Below are 12187 nucleotides of genomic sequence, written 5' to 3'. Positions count from 1 at the left end.
CTACCACCTTCCTCACCCGTGTGGATACATTCACATTAAAGTACAAGGTTGGATTACTAGCGTTGCAGAAAAAACTGTTCAGGTCCATCTTAAGTAAGAAACTTCAGGATACAGATGTCATTGAGAAATGGGCAGTTATATAAATACACAGAAATTCATCATTAAATAAACCAAATGCAGGATCACAATTCAATGTGTGTGAATATTAGTTGTTTTAGTTTGGCATCTCAAAAATATCATGTAGTTATACGTAAGGAACATAAGACCAAATATGATGTGTGAGTATCCTGTATTATTCACTGTGGAAATTTTTCCCATTGTTCTGGGCACCAGGCCCCACCATGAAACTTGGGAAATATACCTTCTCTGTCAGCGGGACACTTCCTACCAACAACTCTTAAGCTTAATTCAGAAGTAAAATTAAAAACCAGTTACTATTTCAGACAGTGTCCTCACAGCAATTAACTTGGTCTCCATTCCTTTTCTGGGTGCCTGCCAGTCTCTGAATTTGGATAAAGATATCCTTCTACAAATCTTGCTTCTCACTGCCTGGTCTCCTTGGTTCCTCTGAAGTTTGCTGGTTGGTGTCCTTGTTACTCCTAGTTATCTTCTGGGAAGGCCCCTCTTTTAAGAAAGGATCCAAGTGCATTGGTATCTCCAACCCACTTGTAATATCTCCTCAGGAAAAGACCTACCTCTTTCGTTATAAGGGTCTCCCTACTCTGCTGTTGCTAGTGATCAATGAAACAGACATCTATTCAATTGGAGTGACCAATGGTGGCTCAAACTTACTCCCCTTGCAATTCCACTTAAAAATTGGTTCCTTCTGTTTCAGAGGACTACACACTCAATCTCAGCAGCCTTCTCCAGGCTCTCATTTTATGTCTCATCTCTCTAGATGGCAATTCAGGAGCACAACATGCAAATGAGACAACTAAGAAACAAAGAGGCCCCAACACCCATCAGAGATTTGAAGTTTTGTTTGTTTTTAAGGCAAAATTTTTGGTTTTTAATGATGTATTTTTTTGATGACATCACTGCCCTAATTCCGGGTTAAGAACGGGGGGAAAAAGAGAAAAGGCTGTTTGGAATGCACAGGGCCACCTACTTCCTTTTGCAAAGGAGAAACAAAAATGGAAGCCAAAACAAAGATCCTGACACCTGGCTTCTCTTTTATTTCAAGATCCTCTTGATTTTTGTCCTTGTTAGTTTTGCAGATTTGCAAATTTTCCAAAGATTGACATTGCAAAGGCTCTATAACAAAGTCAATATTTTTCAAGACTCATTAACAATAAAAAGAAATAATGGAATGTGAATTTTTAGGTGGGCTGTGTTAAAAAATGAGTAGCTTGTAAAAAAGCAATATATTTATGATTTGGGGCATTACTAATGTATCCTCTAAGAAAATCCTTCACACAAAACTCAGAAACAATACACTTAGATTAGAGGGAGCTTATTTCAATTACAAAAAGTCTCTTCGGTTTATAAAAGGATTCACCAAAAGGCTCCTTTAATGAGAGAGCATTCATACAAGACTTCTGTCTACAAAAATTAAAACATCAATTTGTACCAGAGTTACAGGAACTCTCCAATGTTGTAATATGAGATTCACCCTCAATTAGATGATTTATCTTGGGTCAGCTGTGATGGAACGTCCCACTTGGAAATGTGCCAGCTGACTCCACAAGAATCCTGGAATCCACTGAAAAAATTCTAAGCTCATCTTCCCCAGATGCCCCACTTTCCTTCTGTGTTTTCTGAGTGCATATGTGTGCACGATTGTACTAAGAAAACAATCTTTGGAGGTATTTCAAGTCGTGGACTGAGGAATCAGAATACTTCTATACTCTCCCATTCCCCTGCCTTCTGACCTCCAAAATGGAAATGAGCAAGTATGGTGGTCAGGACTCCCAGACGCATGGGACTTGACCTTAATGAGTATCTGTGGAGACAGCAGTCTGTACCACTGCTGATTTGAGGCTTGGATGAAACTGCTTGAAGACTCCTTTTTCAAACTTCGTCAATGAATAGACTAAAACATCTACAAAGGTTTTGTTGTGGTACGAGACTCAATTTGTGATCAGAAGCTCTGCCCAACAAGGCCATTCGCTAATTTCAGCAGTTATTGAAAGAAGCTCTAAAAAGTTTTTAATGATCTTACATTTCTTTACACTTGGTGGTTTCCAAAGAAACAAGCAGGGAACCTAAAGAGGACCATTCTGTTTTTCCTCAAAGAGTAAGTCAGTGAGCAACCTTGACCGTTCAGGGGCCCATCCAAGTATGTGATGGGGCAGCTCCTCTTCCTGTTTCAACCGGGATAAGAAACAAAGTAAATATCTTATAAAGGAGGGCTGGCTTCCCTGATCTGGAGATGAGCTAGAAAGGCAGCTGGAAGCAGTTGAGCATATTATTAGAAAGAGCCTATGGAGCTTGGCCGCTTAGCAGACTTGGGTGTGAATCCCAGCTCGACCAATTATTCTCTGTGGAAATTGGGCAAGTGATTTCATCTCGTTAATGAGATGGTTCCTCATCTGGGAAATTGGGAGAACACCAACAACCTTGCAGCGTTATGTAAGTGTTAAATGAGATAGTGTATGTGAAGGCCTTAAAGAGCACGGAGCCTGGCACAGAGCAGACACTCAATAAATGTTGAATTAATGACCACCTATAAATATCAGAACTAAGGCTGAACTAAGACTGTCCCTTTAATTCTTTCAAAAGCTCAAGCAGGGTTGAGAATACCTATGATTGTGACACAAAGAAAACTAGAGAGGTCATTAAGCTGTTGATACAAATCCTAGACCCAGGAAGGAATTAATTCTCACATATCGTTTAGACTAAATTAACAAGGATAGTCTAATCAAAGTCTGTGAGCAGAAACAGAGTTAGATGAAATGTGGGTGATTATCATTAATGGATGGCAAGAATGTAATAACTGCTTTGCCACAGTTAAACCCAGTGCTATGGGTCACATACCAGGATACATGGTGATAAATTTGACAACTTCGCATACAACTTTCCTGAAAAGAAAAACAGTGCCAGTGCAAAACCTGCTAGTCTTATTACATCAAAAGCATGGTGACCAGGGCAGCCGGATGCCTCAGTTGGTTAGACCACGAGCTCTCAACAACAAGGTTGCTGGTTCAATGCCCGCATGGGATAGTAGGCTGCGCCCCCTGCAGCTAAAGATTGAAAACGGCTACTGGACTTGGAGCTGAGCTGCACCCTCCACAACTAGATTGAAGGACAACGACTTGGAGCTGATGGGCCCTGGAGAAACACACTGTTCCCCAATAGTCCCCAATTAAAAATAATTTAATTAAAGGAAATTTTAATTTAAAAAAAAAAGCATGGTGACCATGATGACAACCCTTTCTAATCACTTTCAAATACTAAACTCAGTACGTTAGGAACATAAAGAAGATTCAAATATTTGCCCTTTCAACCCTGTGGCTCCCTATCATAGAGGCCTTCAGGAACAAGGTAGCCCCCTTCTGAGTTTCCTTCTGATAGCATTAGGCCCCTTGCCTTTTCTTTTTCTTGTCTTGGATTAGTTCAATGACACACATGGCTATAAATAGTGACATTCACAGGTGTTCTACAAAGCAAAACCAAACTTGCTGTGGCTTAATGAATTTTTTTTTTCTTGTTCCAGTTTGGTATTGGACAAAATATTAGCTGATCCCTCTTATTCAAGCCGCATCAGTAACCCTTTGCTCTGACCCCCGGTTGAACTCAGCTTATCCCAGAGTGAAACATGTTTTCCTCTAACTCCCTCTCCAGTCAAGGCAGTCTTGTTTGCCTGTGAGAGGATCGGAAGCCTGGTGCTACCGAAACTTCATGTGGGCCCCCAAGTGCTCGTTACACAAGGACCCCCATTGTGGTTTTTCCAGTGCCAACATGGAGATCAGTGTTTGGGCTACACTAATGACCACAGGTGGTGATTCACGTTCACTTTCCACCTTCCACAGGTATCATTCAAGTATGCCATCATAAAGTTACTTATTAAGCACCTTGATTGAGGAACACTTATTTCATTGATAAATTTCGATAGATTACTGGACATGCTAAATTCAAGTTAGTCCACCTTTCTCTTGGAAACAACTGTACTCGGGGGAAAGGGTGTTCTTCTCGGTTTCTCCTGTGCAGCTTATATTTCAGTAGACAAGTCTGCCTAATATTGAAGATTCGTTGGACACATTTCCCTTGTTCATTAAACTATGTCGTCTAACCTGGACTCTGATCAAGATGCACTAGAACTTTAAGTAAACATAATCGGTTGGGAGGGTCTATGAGAGCTAAAGCTTATGGAAGTTCTTCCACTCTAGAAATCCCAAGAACCCTACAGGAAAAAAATCTATGTTTATAATAAAGCTCTATGGTTCTAACTTTCCCTACCGTTAACATCATTTTCCCTTCTATAAATGCCCTTCCATCTTGGCACGCAGGCCAGAAAGGTCACGTGGCTTGCCACATCTACATGCACGGGAGGTAACCCTGCCTTTTCCTCAAGTAAACCCCTTTTTGGTGACGAAAACACCTAGTCAGTACTTTTCAGTTCACAATTTTATCAGTAATTAAGTGATACTTGAAAGTCCATATTTACTGTTTTGTGTATTTGATGAAATGCGTGCTATTTATCCGTCCTTTGGGAAGCATCGTAAGCACCAACTGTATGCCAGGCATATACTGGTGTTCTAAGTCGCAGGGATATAATAGTGGCATAAACAGAGTTTTTGACTTCATGAAGCTTCTATGTCTAAGTCTTCCAGGAGACATTTCAGGTATGAGCTGCATTTCTCTTGCCCTCACTTGGGCAGCGTACGATCTCCATGGACTAGGCACTGAGGGCAGTCCCGGAGCCGTGTGCCATCCCTGGCAGAACCAGGTAAATGTTCTGCCCTACATTTTGCTCATGCCTCTTCCTATGATATCGTTGCTTGGAGTTGTGTTCCCAAGGGAGAGGACGGTTGCAGAAATAGAGAAGGAACCCTGTCGGTTATACCTACTGGCAAAACATGGCAGTGCTTTCTCCTTTTTGAATTTTGTTCTCTTCTTGTTTGTGGATCCCATCAATGCCCTGTGGTAGAGTCAAAGCTTTGGAGGTACAGTATTTAGGATTCAGAACTACTTCAGAGCCGATGGAACTTTAATCTTTGATCAAATATCAGATATAATTTTCCAAATAAAACCAGAGAGTTTCAAAAAATATTCTACGTGGTACACCGGGCTTAAAGTTCTGAAGTTGTTTCAATGATTTTAGGTGTGCAAGTCCAGAACCACTATCTGGAACTAATTATATTTCTACCGCGTGGACTGGCATTATATCCAATAAGAACTTTCAATTCACGTGCTTTGGCTGGGTGCCAACGATGTGCCCCAAAGTATTGTAATTGTCAACCTCTGCTTGCCCCAGCTCTGCCCAGCTCTAAGTATGAAATGCCTATAAAATACATACAAAGGAAACTACCAGAAGCCCAGTCTCCACCAGGGGTAGGGTTGGTCTCAGTCCTGCTACCTAGATCCTGCTCTCTGGTGTGTCAAAGAGGAGGCTTTTGGGAACTGAAATCTCATTGTATGTGCCAAACAAGTTTCTAATTATCATTCCAATTCCACCACTGGTACTGGAGCTCTGTTCTGCCCTCACTATTAACCTGTGTCTCATGCTGAAGAGTTCACATGAGAACTAGCTTTACAATCATCATCTTCATATGATATAATGTTAAAGGGCCAAAGTCACAGTCACACGTGACCTAAGACTAATCTTAATTAGAGTCAGACCTAAGAATTCAAAAAAGTTTGGTGGGGAGAGATCTAGGTAAGAAGTTAGCAATGATTGGTTTGGAGGAAGAGGACATGTAGTCTGCATTATCTTCTCTCTCTTCTCATGACTTGACTGAAATATGAGTTAACTACGGTGATTATTTTCTGAACCAACAGTCTTCAAGATACATGGGCTGTCAAACAAATGTTTATACCACTTCCACTGAGAGACACTTAGAAATACTTTATAACCTCAAACATTGACAGTTCTTGTACATTTTGATTGCTATGTCAGGGGTGAAAAACTGAAAGAGTCAAGAGTCAAATATATAACATAAGTGAATGAAATCGGCTGAATTTAAGACAATAGTGAGTGCTGCGGACGTTGTTGAGCTGGAGTGTGCCAACTGTATTTCAGGATATACCAATTCCATTAAAAACAAACAAACAAACAAACAAACAAAAACCTATGGGACAAATTAAGCAGCTGTGTGGCTAGAATTTCTCTTGGGAGCCACCAGTTTACCAAACATAGGTTTACAGAGATAAGGGATAATTGTACCAACTTGAAACCTCACCTTTTATAGTCTCTATAGCTAAAGTTCCTCTTGACAGAGCTATTGAGCTTTCTACCACTGTGAACAATAGAAGGAACACTGTATTCAAGAGCAGAAGACGACCAGGGTTCTAGTTTAGATCTTATAAAATGTGCTCTATGATATTGAAAAGTCCCCTCTCTTCTTTAGGTCTTAGTTTCCTCATCTGTAAAGTTGCTTGCCCTAGACAGCAGTTAAGGCACCAAAGTACCTTAACCACTAACATTCTTTTCTCCATTTCTAGTCTTGGCCTCAAGAATGGAGTTCTGGGAAACAGGTAGAGAAAGATGTTTACTTCCACTGTTTACTTCCATGATGTGCAAATAAGATGTACATGATCAAGATTTGAAACAGTACATTCTATTAAGACTCATGACAAGCAGGAAATTCAGTGTGCATATAAGACTATAAAGGGTTGGGGACCAGAGATAGTGAGGGAGAGCGTGATAGCACACTTCCATTTTGATCTTTCTCTAGCATGGGCCTCACTCATGAATAACTAAATGCGAGCAGGGAAACAGGAAACGGATGGTGCCTAAGGATTTTTCATTCACCATTAACTGATAACCCACTCATTCATTTAACACACACTGAGCACCTCAGATTCTGGTATTGCAGGGGGAAATGAGCCGGGAGGGTCCCTTGTCCCGAAGAGCTCACTCACAAGCAATAAGAGGCATCTGGATTCACTGAAGAATATAATGAACATTGAGGCTGGGGTGGCTGAGGTGTTTCCAAATGACGTCCTCCCTTCAGGTACTTATAAATCAGTTGTCTTCAAACTAGTCTAAGAACCACAAGATTCCACTTGGAACAGTACTTCTGTGACTGTCACGGTTAGAGGTTGAAAGGGTAAGACTTTAATCATAGCTGCTCTGCTGTGACGCAATTTATATATTAGGGTTCTCACATGATTTCGCTTGAAAGAATAGTTTTGCTAGTTGTGGTAGGCTAAATGATGCCCCCGAGACGTCTACATCTCAATCGCTGTAACTTGTGTTACTTTGCATGGAAAAAGGGAATGGGAGGTGTGTTTTAATTGAGGATATTCAGATGGGCAAATTATCCTGGATTATCCTTGTAGGACAAATGTAATCACAAGCGTCCTTATAAGAGAGAAGCAGAAGGGTCAAAGTCAAAGCAATAAGGTGATGTGACAGTGGGAGCAGACGTCTAAGAGATGTCACCATGGGGAAAAAAATGTGGGCAGCCTCCAGAAGATGCAAGATGCAAGAAATGGATTCTCCCCTACAGACTCCAGAAGAAACACAGCCTTGCTGACACTTGGATTTTAGCCCAATGAGACTTATTTTGGACTCTTGACAAACAGAACAGTAAAATGATAAATTTGCATTCTTTTCAACAACTGAGTTAGTGGTGATTTGTTACAGCAACCATAGGAAATGAATACACCAATATAAAACATGATGTCTAGAGGCCTTTCTAATCAAAGCCAGGCCTCCTTTAACCCAATGTAAAGATATGATTTCCCAAAGTAGTGCCTTCCCATGATTCTTACTAGGGTCCCTCTATTCTTGGCACTGCAGTTAGAATTCTAGGTCTGAGCCACCCAAATGCCCCAATTTGGAACTGGTTCCACTCCCATCAGCTTCACGAGGCCTAAAGCTGATCATCTCTTGCTTGAGGTAGAGCTCAGAAACCCACACTTTTCCCCTCTGTAACAGCACTGATCCACTTCTGCAAGCCATTACTAGTTGACGATCTGAAAAAAATCTATGAGAGCTTATTTTTCTCCATGCAATTTTCTAACCTGGCTGGTTTAATAGCTAATCAGAAATTAGTGCTCTCAGTAGGCACTTCTTCTGACTCAACATTGAGCAAGTCAACAAAACCTTTCAGTGACCATGATACTGCCCACCGCCACTCCAGCTGGGTTAACAATTGTGAGGTAGGGAACTTAGCTGTCATTATTTCCCACTGGGATTTTGGCAGCTCTCTTAGTTCTGGAACTTAAAAGGAAACAGGAAATAAAAACGTGTTCCATAGTCAGGTCCACGGAGGTTTTCATCAGTAACTCTTTCCATTTGAAGCAACAGAGCAGGAGAGAGGATGGCTATAGCCTAGGTATCAAGTGATTGTAGGCCTGGTCCTGCGGCCATCTTGCTTTGCCAGTGTAAGTCCCTCGGTTGATTTATCTGTAAAATTGGTAAAGGGAGCTTAATGTTTAAGAATTCTTTGAGCTTAGGCAATCTGAATCAATGGTTCCCAGATTGTTGGATTTCATAGACCAATAACATTTTCCACGAACATTTGAGGGACACACGTAAGATGTACAAAGTGCAATTGCTAAGTTAAAACATTTTCAAAAGCTACCACGAAAATCTCAAAAACAAAGACAAGACATTTTATGATCAAAAAAGCTGGAAGGGCATAATCTCAAAATAGAGGACAGGTCGTTGACTCTTTCAACTTTCTGAAAAACGAATTACCTTGTCTTTATTTGTTCTCATTTAGAAACAGATATGGTAAGGGGGGAGGGGGGTGGGAGATGAGGGTAAGGGGGATCAAATATATGGTGATGGAAGGAGAACTGGCTCTGGGTGGTGAACACACAATGGGATTTATAGATGATGTAATACAGAACTGTACACCTGAAATCTATGTAATTTTACTAACAATTGTCACCCCAATAAATTTTTTTTTTTAAAAAAAAAAAAGAAAGAAACAGATATGGAAAACATTATCAAAGACTGGCAAAGGAGCTGAGACCCACTTTTGAGATTCAAGGTTATATGGCACCAAAACATTCTTCCTTCTCCCCTAAGTCAGGCTGCGTGGCGGATCACTTCTGCCAGAACTGCTTTCTGCTACTGCAGTCAGAACCTCATCAAGGGAAAGATCATCACGCCTTTTCCTCCCCAGTAGGAAAAAAACATCTATGTCTAAAAGTCTCAGCTGTGAAAAAGAGATAAAATGGCAAAGGAAGCTCAGTTTGATGAAGTGGAAAAAAATTGAAAGGACATGTGTGCCCACATCATGCGTATGCATGCATACCCACACACATTCCAAAAGAAGAATCTAGGAAATTTGATGTTTAGCCTCAGGCATCAGAAGCAGAGTCTCATTCACATGACTCTGGTTCACAGAGAAAATTACCATATTCCAGATCTCTGTACCCCTTAGAGTGGGCACGCCTCTCTAAGCATTTCAGCAAATTCTACTGAAACAATGCCAGCATAAAAATATTCGGGATGCTTATTGATTCAGGGGATGGATATCTCACCAGAGTTGCTAAACGGTACTAAAGTTTTCTCTCATAGACTCAGAGGAGTTGGGTGACTTACCCAAAGTGGTAAGTTGATTAGTGGAAAAACTGAGATCCCATCAAGGAATGTCGAATTACCACGCTTACGTTCTTAACCGTGGCAGTATACTGCCTTACAAAGAGTCCAGTTTTACCATAGCATAAGCTATATGATGGTTTGGTTTCCTATTCATCAAGTAGTTTTGTTGACCCAAATAATAGAATGACTGTGGTAAAATCTAGGGGAAGGGTAAATGGGAGCTCTTTGGAATTATTTCTATAAATGTGAAATGATTTCAAAATGAAACATCAGCAAAAAATAAAAGATTAACAAAAACTGTCAGTATTTGTAGATGACATGATAATATTTATAGAAAACCCTAAAAACACCACCAAAATAACTGTTACAAGTAATAAACAAATTTGATAAAGTTGCAGGATACAAAAAACAGAATACAAAAAATTGTTCCTTCTACACACTAATAACGAGCTATCAGAAAGAGAAAATAAGAAAACAACTCCATTTAAAATGGCATCAAAAAGAATGAATTAATCTGGGGAACGTAATTTGGTGGTTACCAGAGCGTAAGGGGGTTGGGGGGTGGGGGATGAGGGTGAGGGGGATCAAATGTATGGTGATGGAAGGGGAGCTGACTCTGGGTGGTGAACACACAGTGTGATTTATGGATGATGTGATACAGAATTGCACAACTGAAATCTATGTAATTCTACTAACAATTGTCACCCCAATAAATTAAAAATAAATTTAAAAAAAAAAAAAGAATGAAATACATAGGAAAAAGAAATTAAGCAAGGAGGTGAAAGAAAGACCTATACACCAAAAAGTAAAAGACATTGATGAAAGGAAATGAAGATACAAATAAATGTAAACATATATACCATGCTCATGGATGGTAGAATTAATATAGTAAAAATGTCCATAAAACCCAAATAAATCTACAGATTTAATGTAATCCCCACCAAACTTCCAAAGACATTTTTCACAGAAATGGAACAAAAAATTTCTAAAATCCTAAAATTTATATGGAACTACAAAGACCCACATAGTGAAAGCAACGTTGAGAAGGAACAAAGCTGGAGACATCATACTATGATCCCTGATTTGAAACTGTATTACAAGGCTATAGTAACCAAACCAGTATGGTATTGACATAACAGCAGACACATGAAATCAGAATACAGCAGAATACTCATAGAGCCCAGGAATAAACCCACACATATATGGTTAATTAAGTTACAACAAAGGAGCCAGGAATATACAATGGGGAAAGTATAATCTCTTCAATAAATGTTATTGGGAAAACTGGGTATTCCAATACAAAAGAATGAAACTAGACCACTAGCTTACACCATACACAAAAATGAACTCAAAATGGATTGAAGACTTGAAACCATAAACTCCTAGAAGAAAACAAAGGTGGTAAGCTCCTTGACATCATTCTTGGTGATGATTATTTCACACTAAAAGCAAAGCCAACAAAAATAAAAATAAACAAGTGGGACTACATCAAGCAAAAAGCTTATGCACACCAAAGAAAACAATAAAATGAAAAGGCAACCTACTGAATGGGAGAAAATATTTGCAAATCATGTATCTTATAAGAGGATAATATTCAAAATGAATAAAGAACTCATAAATCTCATTAGCAAAAACCAAAAAAAAAGAATCTGATTAAAAAGGGAGCAGAGGACCTCATATAACATTTTACCAAAGAAGACATACAGATTGCCAATACGTACATGCAAAGATTCTGATCATCACCAAAGATCAGGGAAATGCTAATCAAAACTGCAATGGGATACCATCCCATATCTGTTCAGATGACTATTACCAACAGGACAAGAAATAACAAGCGCTGCCAAGAAGGTGGAGAAACGAAAACCCATGTGTACTATTGATGGGAATGGAAATTGGTACAGTTATCATGAAAACTGAATGGAGGCTGCTCAAAAACTTAAAAAAAATTGAGGGGGCCGGCCCGGTGGCTCAGGCGGTTAGAGCTCCATGCTCCTAACTCCGAAGGCTGCCGGTTCGATTCCCACATGGAAAAAAATTGAAGTACCACATGATCCACCAATTTTACTTCTGGGTATTTATCCGAACAAATCCAAAATACTGATTCGAATAGATATATGCACCCCATGTTCACTGCAGTATTATTTACAATACCAACACATATAAACAAACTAAGTGTCCACTGAGACATGAATTTATAAAAAAAAAAAATGCGGAGTGGGCGCGCACACGCGCACGCACAGGAATACTATTCTGCCATAGCAAAGAATGAAATCCTACCATTTGTAGCAACATGGATACACCTTGAGGTCATTACCGTAAGTGAAATAAGTCGGACAGAGAAAAACAAATACTGTATGATCCAATTTCTTTCCAAAATCTAAAAAAAAAAAAAAAGAAAAAAAAAACAAACCAGAAACCAGAGGTGGGTGGTAGGCATGGGTGAAATGGGTGCAGGGAGTCAAAAGGTACAAATTTTCAGTTATAAAAAAGGTAATGGGGCCGTCCCGGTGGCTCAGGCAGTTG

This window comes from Rhinolophus ferrumequinum, chromosome X, assembly GCF_004115265.2.
Source record: "Rhinolophus ferrumequinum isolate MPI-CBG mRhiFer1 chromosome X, mRhiFer1_v1.p, whole genome shotgun sequence".
NCBI lineage: Eukaryota > Metazoa > Chordata > Mammalia > Chiroptera > Rhinolophidae > Rhinolophus > Rhinolophus ferrumequinum.
Note: the sequence above shows the minus strand (reverse complement) of the source record.